At 34.8% G+C, this 13,035-nt stretch overlaps 1 long non-coding RNA gene and 1 pseudogene across 2 annotated transcripts in view; one reads left to right on the forward strand and one right to left on the reverse strand.

Moving 5' to 3' along the window:
• The window catches only part of LOC309628453 (ataxin-2-like protein), a 39,263-nt pseudogene extending 27,324 nt beyond the window's left edge, over positions 1–11,939 (reverse strand). The window contains exon 1 of the transcript in view: positions 1–11,939. This exon is cut by the window's left edge and continues 20,935 nt beyond it. The product of the transcript in view is annotated as an ataxin-2-like protein (transcript).
• The window catches only part of LOC309628461, a 731,364-nt gene that overhangs the window by 538,407 nt on the left and 179,922 nt on the right, over positions 1–13,035 (forward strand). The gene's annotated exons all lie outside the window — the stretch shown is intronic.

A 13,035-nucleotide genomic window follows, 5' to 3' on the forward strand; every position in this document is an offset into this window, starting at 1 on the left:
AAAAAAACCTATTTACACCAACTGTACTTTCTCCTGTCCTGGATACATGACCATGTAACTAGAATATTCAACTAGAAGACAGGTCTTCTCAAAAGACATTGCAAGCAGGAAAGTTTCAATAACTTACTCCACAAAAATTATTCCAAATATTAAAAAATGTCATTTGATTGCTGCTGCTTTTTGTTTTATCCTCAAGAATCTGCATTTTTTTCTAGAATGAAGACATTTTAGAGATAGGGAAAGAATGAACTGAAGAATGAGATGGTTACAAATGTTGGCAATAATTATCACATATTCTTAGTAGACATAAAGAAAATGAAACGCATAACAATAGTGTTATGTATTCAAAATGAAAATCTGATTTAACTACTATAACTCTTGATCCTGCAGAGTAGAAATATGAAAATATGGTACAATATTGACATGCTGGTATTGAATGCTCAATGTTTATGTTTCAAATTTGTGAACGTGTCCAGCATTCAGTGAATCATCCACAAAATTTTAATTATATTAATAGAAATTTTCTTAATATGGATTGTGGTAGATTAGGTTTATCATTAAAAAATATTTACTCCCTCTCTCCCTACTTCCATTGGTATTTAAACTGGGCCATGGACTTCCTTCAGCCAATGAATGTTAATGGGCACAGCATGACTGAAGTCTTGCAAACCATCTGACACTCTCTTGCATTTCTGCCTTCACCAGCAAAAGAATTCCCAGATTAGCCCACTGGCCTTGAGAAGAGGGTGAGAGGATACAGTACAGAGCCACTCCAACCAACCTAGTCAGACCCAGGACTGCCCTAGATCATCCAACCACAGCCAATCTGCAGATGTGTGAGGACGTGGATACAAGAGCCAGGCAGCTGAGAGTGGGTTAGACCAACTTCCCCCAGCAAAGTCATAGTTACCAGCACAACAACAACAAAAAATCCTTATCTTTGTATAACACTGAAATTATGTTGTTGTTACAAAAAATACATAACCAATTCAGGGCAGAAACCATAGCAAAATTTGATGATTGTACAAGAAAACATTTGTACAGAATAAGAACATCAGCAACAAATAATATAACAGATTATGCAGGGAATAAATTACAAAAGTTAATAATTTAAATAACAGCAGATGTGATATATTGTCATAGTGAAAATGTGAGAAATTCTAAATATTATTCAATTTTTTAGATACAAGTCCTGAGTAAAGTGATGTGAAAGAGATAGCAATTAGAGTTAGACTTACAACTTCTAAAACTCAAATGGTTCCCTATGAGAATAATTTGAAGAATTTTGTCTAATAAGATAGCACAACAGGAGCAGAATTACACACTTTTATGTAAATTACTTACACAACCTTTATCTAGATAAAACTATAGAAAAAATTTGAGGGGCCAGGAATATGACAATGCTGTTAAAATGCAGTAAAAAATTAATGGAATGAAATTTTATTATAAAAAATTCTGTGGATTTCATATTTCTTGTTGAATGCATTCTTTAAGTGTTTTTGTAAACACTGAAGAAAAATATATTTTTCGCTTCCAGCTTTATTGAGATATAATTGACAAATAAAAATTGTACACTGTCCAACTTGATGTTTTGACACATTTATGTATCAATATAGGTTCAATTATAAGAAATATACCATTTTGATATGGGATGTTGTTTGATAATGGGGGATGTGTGAGGGCAGAGGGTATATAGGAAATCTCTGTACCATCCTCTCAATATTTCTGTGAACCTAAATCTGCTCTTAAAAAAAATACAGGTATCCCTCACTTTTCGCAAGTTCACTTTATGCCAATTAACTTTTACAAAAGACCTACATTAGTACATGTTTCTGTTAACCAAAAGAAATCCAAAGAGGCTTTTACTTTTATGAAAAAAAGATGAAAAATGAAAATAACATTCATCATATGTTTTGCATGCGCTGAGCAATTATAGAGGCAGTGCACAACCTGAGCAGTGAGAATGGCCCCACCAAGCTCCTTCCCCAGAAACTGAACTCAGCATCTCAACATCAAGCTTTGAACTGTGACTGTGAGCATCTGTGCTTTACCTTGATTTATTTTGTGCATCCATTAGCAAGAGGTGCCCTAAGGTAATTGCTACTTTGATTTACACAATTTCAGCTTATTAAAATTTTCATAGGAATTCTCTATTTTCAAATAACAGGGGAAACGTGTATATACAAAGTCTTAAAATTAAAAATAAATAAACAAAAAGAGATTATCCTAGGAGGGCCTGACCTAGTGAGGTGAGCTCTCTATAAAAGGATTTAGAAGGCAGAGATGGAAGAAGTAAGGCAGAGAGAAGCATCAGCAACTACACTCTTGGTGAATGTGAAGAAACAAACCACCATGTGGCAGAGAATGGGGGCAGCCTCTAGTTGCTGAGGACATCAGTCTCCTAACTGCAAGAAACTGAATTCTACCTACAAGTAGTGAGCTTGGAAGAGAATCCTGAACTCCAGATGAGATCATACCTCCAGCTAATACCTTGATTTCCTCTGGGGTGTTGGGGGGCACCCTGAGCAGAGGACACAGCTACCCATGCCCAGACAACTGAAACACAAAACTTGTGTGATAATAAATTCGTGTTGTTTTAAGCCAATAAAAAACAAAAGAAAAACTTTCCCCTAACTTTATTGAGGTAAAATTAACAAATACAAATTATATAGAGGTAAGTGTACATATTTTGATATATGTGTACATTGTGACATAATCACCACACTCAAGCTCAGAAACATATCCATCACCTCACATGGTTACTATTTTTGTGTGTGTGTGTGTGTGCATGCATGTGTTTGTGTGTGGTGAGAACAATTAAGATCTACCCTCTAAACAAATTTTAGTATGTAATACAATATTGTTAACTATAGTCCTATTGCTGTGCATTAGATCTCCAGAACTTATTCACCTTGCATAACTGAAACTTTGTACCCTTTGACCAACTTCTCCATATTTCCCCCCCGCCACCCAGTCCCTAGCAACCACCATTATACTCTCTGCTTCTATGAGTTCGACTATTTTAGATTCCACATGTAAATAAGATCATGCAGTATTTGTCTTTCTGTGGCTGGTTTATTTCACCTAACATAATGTCCTCCAGACCCATTCATATTACTCTAAAAGTTAGGATTTCATTTCTTTTAATAATATTCTATATACACATATAACATATATATATATATATATATATAAACATAAGAGTGCAGATATTCCATTCAAATACTGACTTCATTGTCTTTGGATATATATGCAGAAGAAGGACTGCTAGATCATAAAGTAGTTCTATTTTTTTCAAGGAAACTCCATACTGTTTTCCATAGTGGCTGCACCAATTTACATTCCCACCAACAGTGTACAATGGTTCCCTTTTCTCCACATCCTCAACAACACATGTCATCATTTGTCTTTTTTTTTTTTTTGAGTTTGTGTAGTTTTATTATTTTTTTTTAATTGGGGTATAGTTGTTTTACAACGTTGTGTTAGTTTCTACTGTACATCAAAATGAAGTAGGGCTCCCTGTGCTATACAGCAGGTTCTTATTAGTTATCTACTTTACACATATTAGTGTATATATGTCAATCCCAATCTCCCAATTCATCCCCCCCCCCCAACATCTTTTGTCTTTTCGACAACAGCCATTCTAACTGGTATGAAGTGATAGGTCACTGCGGCTTTGATTTCATTCCCCTGATGATTAGTGATGTTGAGCACATTTTCCTGTACCTGTTAGCTATTTATATTGTTTCTTTAGACAAATGTCTATTCAGGTCCCTAGCCCATAATTTAATTCAGTTGTTTGCTTTTTGCCATTGACTTGTATGAGTTTCTTATATATTTTTGATATTAATCCCTTGTCAGGTATGTGGTTTGCAAATATTTTCCCCCACTCTATAGGTTGCTCTTTTTCACTTTGTTGATTGTTTCCTTTGCAGTGTAGAAGCTTTTTAGTTTGATGTGATCCCACTTTTCTGTTTTTGCTTTTGTTGACTGCTTTTGGCATTATATCCAAAAAAAAATTATTGCCCAAACCAATGTTGAAAAACTTTTTCTCCATGCTTTCTTCAATAGTTTTTCAACTCCAGATCTCATATTTAAGTTTTTAATGCATTTTAAGTTGATTTTCATATGTTTTATGAGATAAGGGTCCAATTTTATCCTTACGCATGTGGATAGCCAGTTTTACTGACTCCATTTATTGAAGAGACTATTTTTCTCCACTGCGTCTTCTTGGCACCCTTGTCAAAGATCAGTTCACTGTAGATGCGTGGATTTATTTCTAGGTTCTCTACTCTGTTCCATTGAAATCAAGAAGTATGATGCCTTCAGCTTTGTTGTTCTTATTTATGATTGCCTTGGCAATCAATATTGCTTTTGTGCTTCCAAATGAATTTCAAGACTGTTTTTTCTATTTCTGTAAAGAATGCCATTCAGGTTTTGATAGAGATTGCACTGAATCTGTAGATCACTTTAAGTAGTATGGATATTTTAACAATATTAATTCTTCCAATCCATGAACAAAAGGTGTCTTTCCATTTATCTGTGGTTTCCTTTAATTTCCTTCATCAGTGTTTTATAATATTTGGTGTAAAAATATCTTACCTATTTAGCTAAGTTTATTCCTGTCTTTTTTTCTTTTTCTTGCTATAGTGTAAGGGATTATTTTCTCAATTTTCTGTTAAGATAGTTCATTGTTTGAATATAGAAATGTGACTGATATTTTTATGCTCATTTTGTGTCCTACAACTTTAATGAACTTATTTATTAGTTTTAATTTTTTTTGTTGAGTTTTTAGGGTTTTCTGCATATATGATTGTGTCATCTGAAAGTAGAGATAATTTAACTTCTTTCCTTCCTATTTGAATGCATTTCATTTCTTTTTCTTGTTTAATTGCTTTAGCTAGGATTTCTACTATTATGTTGAATAGAAGCAGTGAGTATGGGCATCCTCCTTGTACCTGACCTTAGAAGAAAAGCTTTCAGGTTTTTCTTACTGTTTGTGATGTTAGCTTTGGGCTTTTCATATATGATCTTTACCTTGTTGAGGAAAGTTTTTTCTATACTTATTTTATTGAGAGTTTTTATAATAAATGAATGTTGAATTTTGTCAAATGTGTTTTCTGCATTTATTGAGAAGGTCATGGGTGTTTTTTTTCTTTCATTCTGTTAATGTAGTGTATCCTTTGATTGATTTTGTATGTTGAACCATCCTTACATCACAGGGATATATCCCACTTGGTCATGGTGTTTGATCCTTTTAATATACTGTTTAACTCAGTTTGCTAGTATATTATAGAGTATTTTTGGATCTGTATTCATCATGGGTATTGGTTTGTAGTTTTATTTTCTTGTCTTTGTCTGGCTTGGGTATCAAGGTGATGCTGGCCTCATAAAATGAGTTTGGAAATGTTACCACTTAAATTTTTTGAAGAGTTTAAGAAGAACTGATATTAATTCTTCTTCAAATGTTTGGTAGAATTCACTCATGAGGCCATCTAGTCTTTTATTGAACTTTTATTTGTTGGGAGGTTGTTGATTACTGATTCAGTTTCCTTACTTGTTATTGATCTGTTCAGATTTTCTCTTTCTTCAGTATTTCTATTTCTTGGTTTCAGTAGGTTGTATGTTTCTAGGAATTTGTCCATTTCTTCTAAGTTATCCATTTTGTTGGCATATAGTTGTTTATAATTGTCCCTTGTGATCCTTTTTATTTCTGAGGCATCCATTGTGATGTGTCTTCTTTCACTTTTTATTTACTTGAGTCTTTTCTCTTTTTCTTAGTCTAGCTAAGTCAATTTTGTTTATCTTTTCAAAAACCAACTTTTAGTTTTGTTGATTTTTTTCTATTGATTTTTATTCTCTGATTTTTTTTCTGCTCTAACCTTTACTATTTCCTTCTTTTTGCTAACTTGAGCTTTGTTTTTCTTCTTCTAATTCCTTGATGTGTAAAGTTAGATTGTTTGAGATTTTTCTTCTTTTTTAATTTATCCATTTATCACTCTGTACTTCCCTCTTAGTACTGATTTAGCTGCATCCCATAAGTTTTGGGTGTTGTGCTTTTGTTTTCATTTGTCTCAAGATAATGTTTTAAATTCCCTTTTGCTTTCCTTTTTGACCCAATGATCATTCAAGAGTATGTTGTTCAGTTTCCACATATTTGTGAATTTTCCTCTTTCATTGCACTTGGAAAAGATAATTGAAAAATTGATCTTCTTAAATTTGTTAATACTTGTTTCATGATCTAACATGTGATCTACCTTGGAGAATGTTCCCTGAGTGCTTGAGAAGAACATGTATTCTTCTGCTGTTGGGTGGAAAGTTCTGTATGTTTCTGTTAGGATCATTTGGTCTATAGTGTTGTTTGAGTCAGTTGTTTCTTTATTGGTTTTCTGTCTGGATGTTCTGTCTGGTTTTGAAAGTTGGATGTTAAAGTGTCCTACTATTATTGTATTGCTGTCAATTTCTTCCTTCAGATCTGTCAATATTTGTTGTATATATTTAAGTGCTGTGATGTTCAGCACATATATATTTATAATTGTTATGTCTTCCTACTGAATTGACCCTTTACAGTATATAATTACCTTCATTCTCTCTAGAGACACCTTTTGACGTAAAGCCTATTTTGTCCAAGTACAGTCACCCTTGCTGGAGTCCTCTGTGGTGAAGGCTGCTGTGATCCTTCTGTTATCTTTTTCCACCAGGAGGTGGAAGAAAGGGCTAGCTGAGGGAATCCCTCTTGACACTGAGCTGTGCCAGCCTGGGGTATGAGATGACACATATAAAATGCTTTCTACACGTTTTTATGTGACCATCCTCAGTTTTTGTGCTCCACTGGGCTGCTGAAACTTCTTAATTTTATTCCAGAAATCTCCTAGAGCTATTTTCACCAATGAATAGCCACAAATTATTTTTTTTGTGGGGGTACAAAGGCTGGGACCACCTCATCCACCATCTTGCTGATGTCACTCTCCCAACTTTCAGCAAAGATACCATTGTATCATTGGCATTTCTTACTGTTATCCAGTGAAATGTTAGAATTTGTTGAAAAGACGTTTACCCAACATTTGAAACCACTCTAGAATGTATGATGGAAAAATCAAGATGGTGTCATCAAGCCCTTAAAAGTTGTTAGTAGATACACTACAAACATCAAGTAGCTAGCTAGTGGGAAGCAGCTGCAAAGCTCAGGGAGATCAGCTCAGTGCTTTGTGACCACCTAGAAGGGTGGGATAGGGAGGGTGGGAGGGAGAGAGATGCAAGAGGGAAGAGATATGGGGACATATGTATATGTATAACTGATTCATTTTGTTATAAAGCAGAAACTAACATACCATTGTAAAGCAATTATACTCCAATAAAGATGTTAAAAAAAATAAAAAGTAAAATAAAAAATAAAAAATAAAATAAATTAAAAAAAAGAAGCATATAGTGAAATAATAAATGTACTATTTTAAAAATCTTGTATATCATGGGAGATGAAGTTAAAATATGCTTTATATGAATTGTATTTCATGTTCCATTTTACTGAAGTTTTAAAATCCAATTACTAATAATATGGTATGTGCACTTGAAGAATTAAACCACAACAGTGAATTTTTAAAAAGATAAAAAAAGAAAAGAAAAAAAGTTGTCAGTATAATACTAAGCATTATTTTTAAAGAAGTCATTGATTGTAAGATATCAATTCTAGAATGCTAACAAGGTACTCTTTAGAAAATGTTGACTCATAATTTTTTTGGCTTGGCATGATATTTTAAGTAAAATTAAGTTTTTAAGCAAATTTATGTTGAAAAATTCAATATACATACTCTTCTTGGAAACTTTGAGAGAAATAAGAAATTTTTGAAGTGATACTATTTGTGAAAATGCATTATTGATGCTGAAACAAACTGATGCCAAATATTTAGCCAACCTTTCAAACATGTATAATCCTAGAAAAATAAGAAAGAAAATTCACTTCAACTACATATCCCAAGATCAGCTTATCTCTAATCCAAAACTGAATTTTAAAATCAATTTACTTTTCTGTATTGGATAAAATTATACATATTTAAACATTGGTTTATGATCTGAAAAAACAATGTGGCCTTTCATTGTTTAGATGACATAAGAAAATAATGGAATTATAATGAATGTAAGCTAGAGGAATAATGTAAAAATTAATAATTAACATTACTGGACATAATAAGGAATATGTTACTGTGGTACATCAGTGTAAAGGAACTAAAAAAAATAGACTTTTTAAAAATTTTGTAAGGATCTTATTGAAGTATTTTATATACTTATGGCAATGGTTCACTAGACAAACTTTTGAATATTTCTGTAGCTTTGAAATGTACCTAACTGCAAAATCGGTCTCCAATGGAGAATACAACTTCTCAAAATTATTGCCTAAAAACTACTTAAAGTCTTCAATGTCACACACACACGTGAAATAATGTTAAATCTAACATTCATTTCTATAAAAAATCCAACAAAGTAAGCATTTACACTATCGTAAAGAAAGTGTATAACTTTGAAAAGTTATAACATGAAAGCAAGTGTATAACTTTTATGATGATGATTATTTTATCAAGAGATTTTGCATTTCTAACTACTCTGATTAAAATGTTTATGTTCAAAGTGTATTTCTATTTCCAGAATTATTTACCATTTGTAACTATTATATAACGATTAGGCAACTACTATAATCTTACCTAATTTATATAATTGTTATATAAATAGTATACTGACTTAAGATATATTTTATTTGAGGAACAAGTATTTTTCAAAAACTCACTCAAAGATTTCATGTGAGCAGATAGCAGCCCTTTCCAAATCAAATTTTGTCTTCATCAGGAATTGTATGTTTTTTAAGGAACAGAACTCATTCAACTGGTTTAAATTATAAAGGGAAACTTATTTTAGGACAAAGGGATGTTTTGTGGAATAAAAAAAAAAAAAAACTGTAATAAAGCCAGTATCCTGAAAGCCTGGAATCAGTCCCTGAAGAACAATTGAATACCAAGATGCCCAAGGACTCTGTCTTTCTGGCTTTCTTTCTAGGGCCACACAGACTTCCTGTTCCACCAAATATGGTACCTTCTCTCTCTCTGCAGACCAACATTTTCGACTGCCCTTGTACATAGGCAGTTATGGCCAACTTAGCCAGATCCTCTTTGCCCCACTTCCAAATTACCAAAAGACCAGGCTGGCTTTTCGAGCTTGGGTCAGCCAGCTCTGGCTAAGGGAACTGGGCAGTGTGGTGAGGACCCACTTGGCAGAAACCATGAGGTCTCATTCCATGGTTAACACAGGCAAATGTTACAAATGAGCCCCAACTGCTCCATCTTATCATGGAGGCCTTTCTTCCTACCCTGCATTACAGGGAGATCACCCCATCCTGCACAAAACACAAAGCCTTATAAGCTTTAACATTGGGCTTCTCGTCTAGCCACTGAGCTCTTTTAGCTCATGCAAACTCTGACTATTTTTTGGTTTTCAAAGGGATTAGCATGACTGGGGACATAAACAGGGTTCACTTCATGCTGGGAAGCCAAAATTCCTAAAGATCTAGGAACATTGTAAATTTTTGTATTTAAAATTAGTTTTGACCTCATGGACCCCCTGAAAGGGCCTCAGGGACCCCAACCCCCCAGAGGGGACTACACCTTAATAACTGTTGATTTACATTATTCAGTTTATCCTATGGGTTTATTTTAAAAATAAAGGAATTTCTCATGGAACCAAAAAGCTGGAACTGGAAATTGAAGAAAGGGCTGTGACACATGAGTGACTGGAAGAGAGTTTTGGGAACTGAAGCATGGTATCACACAACATTTTATTAGTCCTCATGGAACTGTGTCTGAGTCTATGCAAGAGAGCTTGGACACAGAACCTGAAGTTGCTGTATACACAGGGATTCTGTGAGAGGTGGGAGCCTTGTTGCTCTATGACAAGGTGTCATGATTCGGTGCATGGAGAACACCAATACACATAGGGCTGTTTGGAGCATCATGAACTAGAACTCTTAATACAGACATTAGCATTCTCAAGGCAGGTACTACCAGATGTGTTACTTGTTAATAAAATTTTTAAAAAAATAAAGGAATGGAAACACTAGGTCAAAGATTAAAGGAATGATGTGAAATTTCTGATTTAAAACAAGGTTAATGGATTAATTGAAAGGATAATATCAAACTACTGTATTTTTTAGATTCCTCTGGATACATTTAAAAGAGTAATACAATGAAGTTATTTAAAAATATCAATATTTACAGTGTGCCAGAAATTACATCTTTTATAAATATTTAAATTCATAGTAAAAATTCTGAGGTCAAATTTCAAATGGGTGAAGCAACACTCTTCTTCAAAATTCTTTTAGAGTGCTTGAGACTAAAAACTTTGAAACCTTCAAAATCTACAACACTGACTCTCATTGCTGGCTCTGCATTAGAATCACTTGGGGACATTTAAAAAACATTGGTGGGGTTTCCCTGGTGGCACAGTGGTTAAGAATCTGCCTGCCAATGCAGGGGACATGGGTTTGAACCCTGGTCCGGAAGATCCCACATGCCACGGAGCAATTAAGCCCATGCACCACAACTACTGAGCCTGCGCTCTAGAGCCCGTGAGCCACAACTACTGAGCCCGTGAGCCACAACTACTGAAGCCTAGAGCCTGTGCTCTGCAACGAGAGAAGCCACCACAATGAGAATCCCGTGCACTGCAACGAAGAGTAGCCCCTGCTTGCCACAACTAGAGAAAGCCCGCATGCAGCAATGAAGACCAAAAGCAGCCAAAAATAAATAAATAAAATAAATAAATTTTAAATAAATAAAAGAAAAAATATTGATGACTGGATGCATTGATTGTTTTAGGGTGGGTCCTGGGCGAGCAATCAGTATTGAGGACCACAGATGTAGAAGCAGCCCTAGTGCTGCTGATATTGCTCCTGGGGGCTTCATTTAAGGATATCGTCTCCTTTGGCCACTGAAGCCTCTGCCAGTGCTGGTACGGAAGCACATTGCTGCCTGCCATCCAAAATATTTAGCAAATAATATTAATCAAAAGTGAGATAAAATTGTTATATAATAGAACTTTAACTAGCTAAATGTGTGTTTTGAAAATGAAAATATTGAAGGGAAATATACTAAAATGTTAGTAGTGATAAAATTAACTCGGTATTGGGATTGCAGAGAAAGTTTTCAGTTTCTTAATACTTTTCTATTTTTTATCATAAATGTATATGATTTTTTTTCGAATCAGAAAAAGAGTAGCTTCCAAAGACAAATTATGAGTGTTCCCCTTAAAAATAAACTTGCTGTTTTTAATTCCACCCCCAAAGCCCAGTCACAAGGAGTAAATCATATTATCAAAACTGCTGCCTGTGATTGATGTGTCTCTGATTTCATGTGATCCTGCATTATGCAAGTAAGTTACATGAATACAATTAAGGATTTTTAGATGTCCTTTCCTCTGGTTTCATTGTGTCATAATTTGATTTACCAATCATGGAAAAAAAATAAGAAAAAGGAAAAAAAAAAAGAGTGTAATAGGCACCACTTATGAGTATAAGCTCATGCATTTATCAAGTCGTTGTTATTCACTATCTCAAGAGAAAAAATTCTACCTAGCTTTTATCCCCATGTTTTTCTATCAATAAACTTATTTTCCTTTCACCTAATTGCAAAAGGCTGTTTCTTGAAAGGATGAGTTTGTTATGCTCGTTGTTCATGAAGGCACCATCTCTATGGAGACCCATGCACAGAACATGGAGGTCAGGAAGATAAGGCTGTTTTCCCTGGAATGACCTTTCTCCACATGGTACTTTAGAAATATATTGAATTCGTTTGCTAAAACAGAATATAAAGTCGTTTCTTTGAAAATCAAGCTCTCTGAAAATAAATCAAAATACCTATTTGGTGCCTTTATCTCAGATCAATCTGGTTAAATTTCTGATTTTTCATGAAAGTAAATTAAAGTATATAATATATGTGCATAACACACACACACACAATGTGACAGTGTGATTAAAGGCTAGTCACTTCCTTTGGTCACAGTTCAAGGGTTCAGAAAGTTCCTTTGTGAGGGCTACTACTTTGAGATTATAATCTGTGTCCTTAATGCACTTTATTTTCTAGTTCCTTAAATTCTTAAATTCGTTACTCTCTGGAGCTGTAGGGAGAGGGTGAATGTGGTGAGCGTGTGCTTTGGAGTCATACAGACGTGGGTTCAAACATTTTTATAGCTTATTAATTAAATGGCCCTAGGAAAGTTATGCTCCATGAGCCTCCATTCCTTCATCTTTATTATGAGAATAGCAACACTGATTATCTCACAGAATTCTGAGACATTTCTTGTGAAGGATATAGTAAGTGTTCAAAACCATTTAGTCCTTCTCTTTCTCACCCTGTCTTAGTCCATTTGGGCTGCTATAACAAAAATACCATAGACTGAGGAACAACAGAAATTTATTTCTACAGTTCTGGAGTCTGGGAAGTCTAAGTTCAAGGTGCTGGCAGACTCAGTGTCTGGGTATCTAGTGAGAGCCTGCTTCCTGCTTCATAGACAGCTGTCTCCTTGGTGTGTCCTCATGTGGCAGAAGGGATGAGGGGGTGCTCTGTGGTCTCTTTTATAAGAACACTAATGCCATTCATGCAGGCTCCACCCTCTTGACCTAATCACCTCTGAGAGACCCCGCCTCAAATACCATCAGATTGGATGTTAGGATTTAACATAAGTTTGGGGGGGCACACAAACAGTCTATAGACTCCCCCTCCATCTCTTTATTTTTATAGAATACATAGGCTTTAGATAATAAAAAGTGAGACCATTGTCTCAGGCATTCAGAGAAGGGGTGGCGTGGAAGAGCAAGACCAGTTCTTATCTAGGGACTGTGCAAAGGTCAAGAGACATTCTGGCCCTTTCCCACAAGTGCTTCCAAGTTTCACCTGCCTGCTTTTTAACTTCAGAGATGGGAACATTCACAAATTCGATCAGCTTTTTGCCTGGGGCCAGGGTCAAAAATAGAGACACACCGAGATTGGTCAATTC

The sequence above is a fragment of the Balaenoptera borealis genome, assembly GCF_965194805.1.
Source record: "Balaenoptera borealis genome assembly, chromosome: 4".
NCBI classification, from domain to species: Eukaryota; Metazoa; Chordata; class Mammalia; order Artiodactyla; family Balaenopteridae; genus Balaenoptera; species Balaenoptera borealis.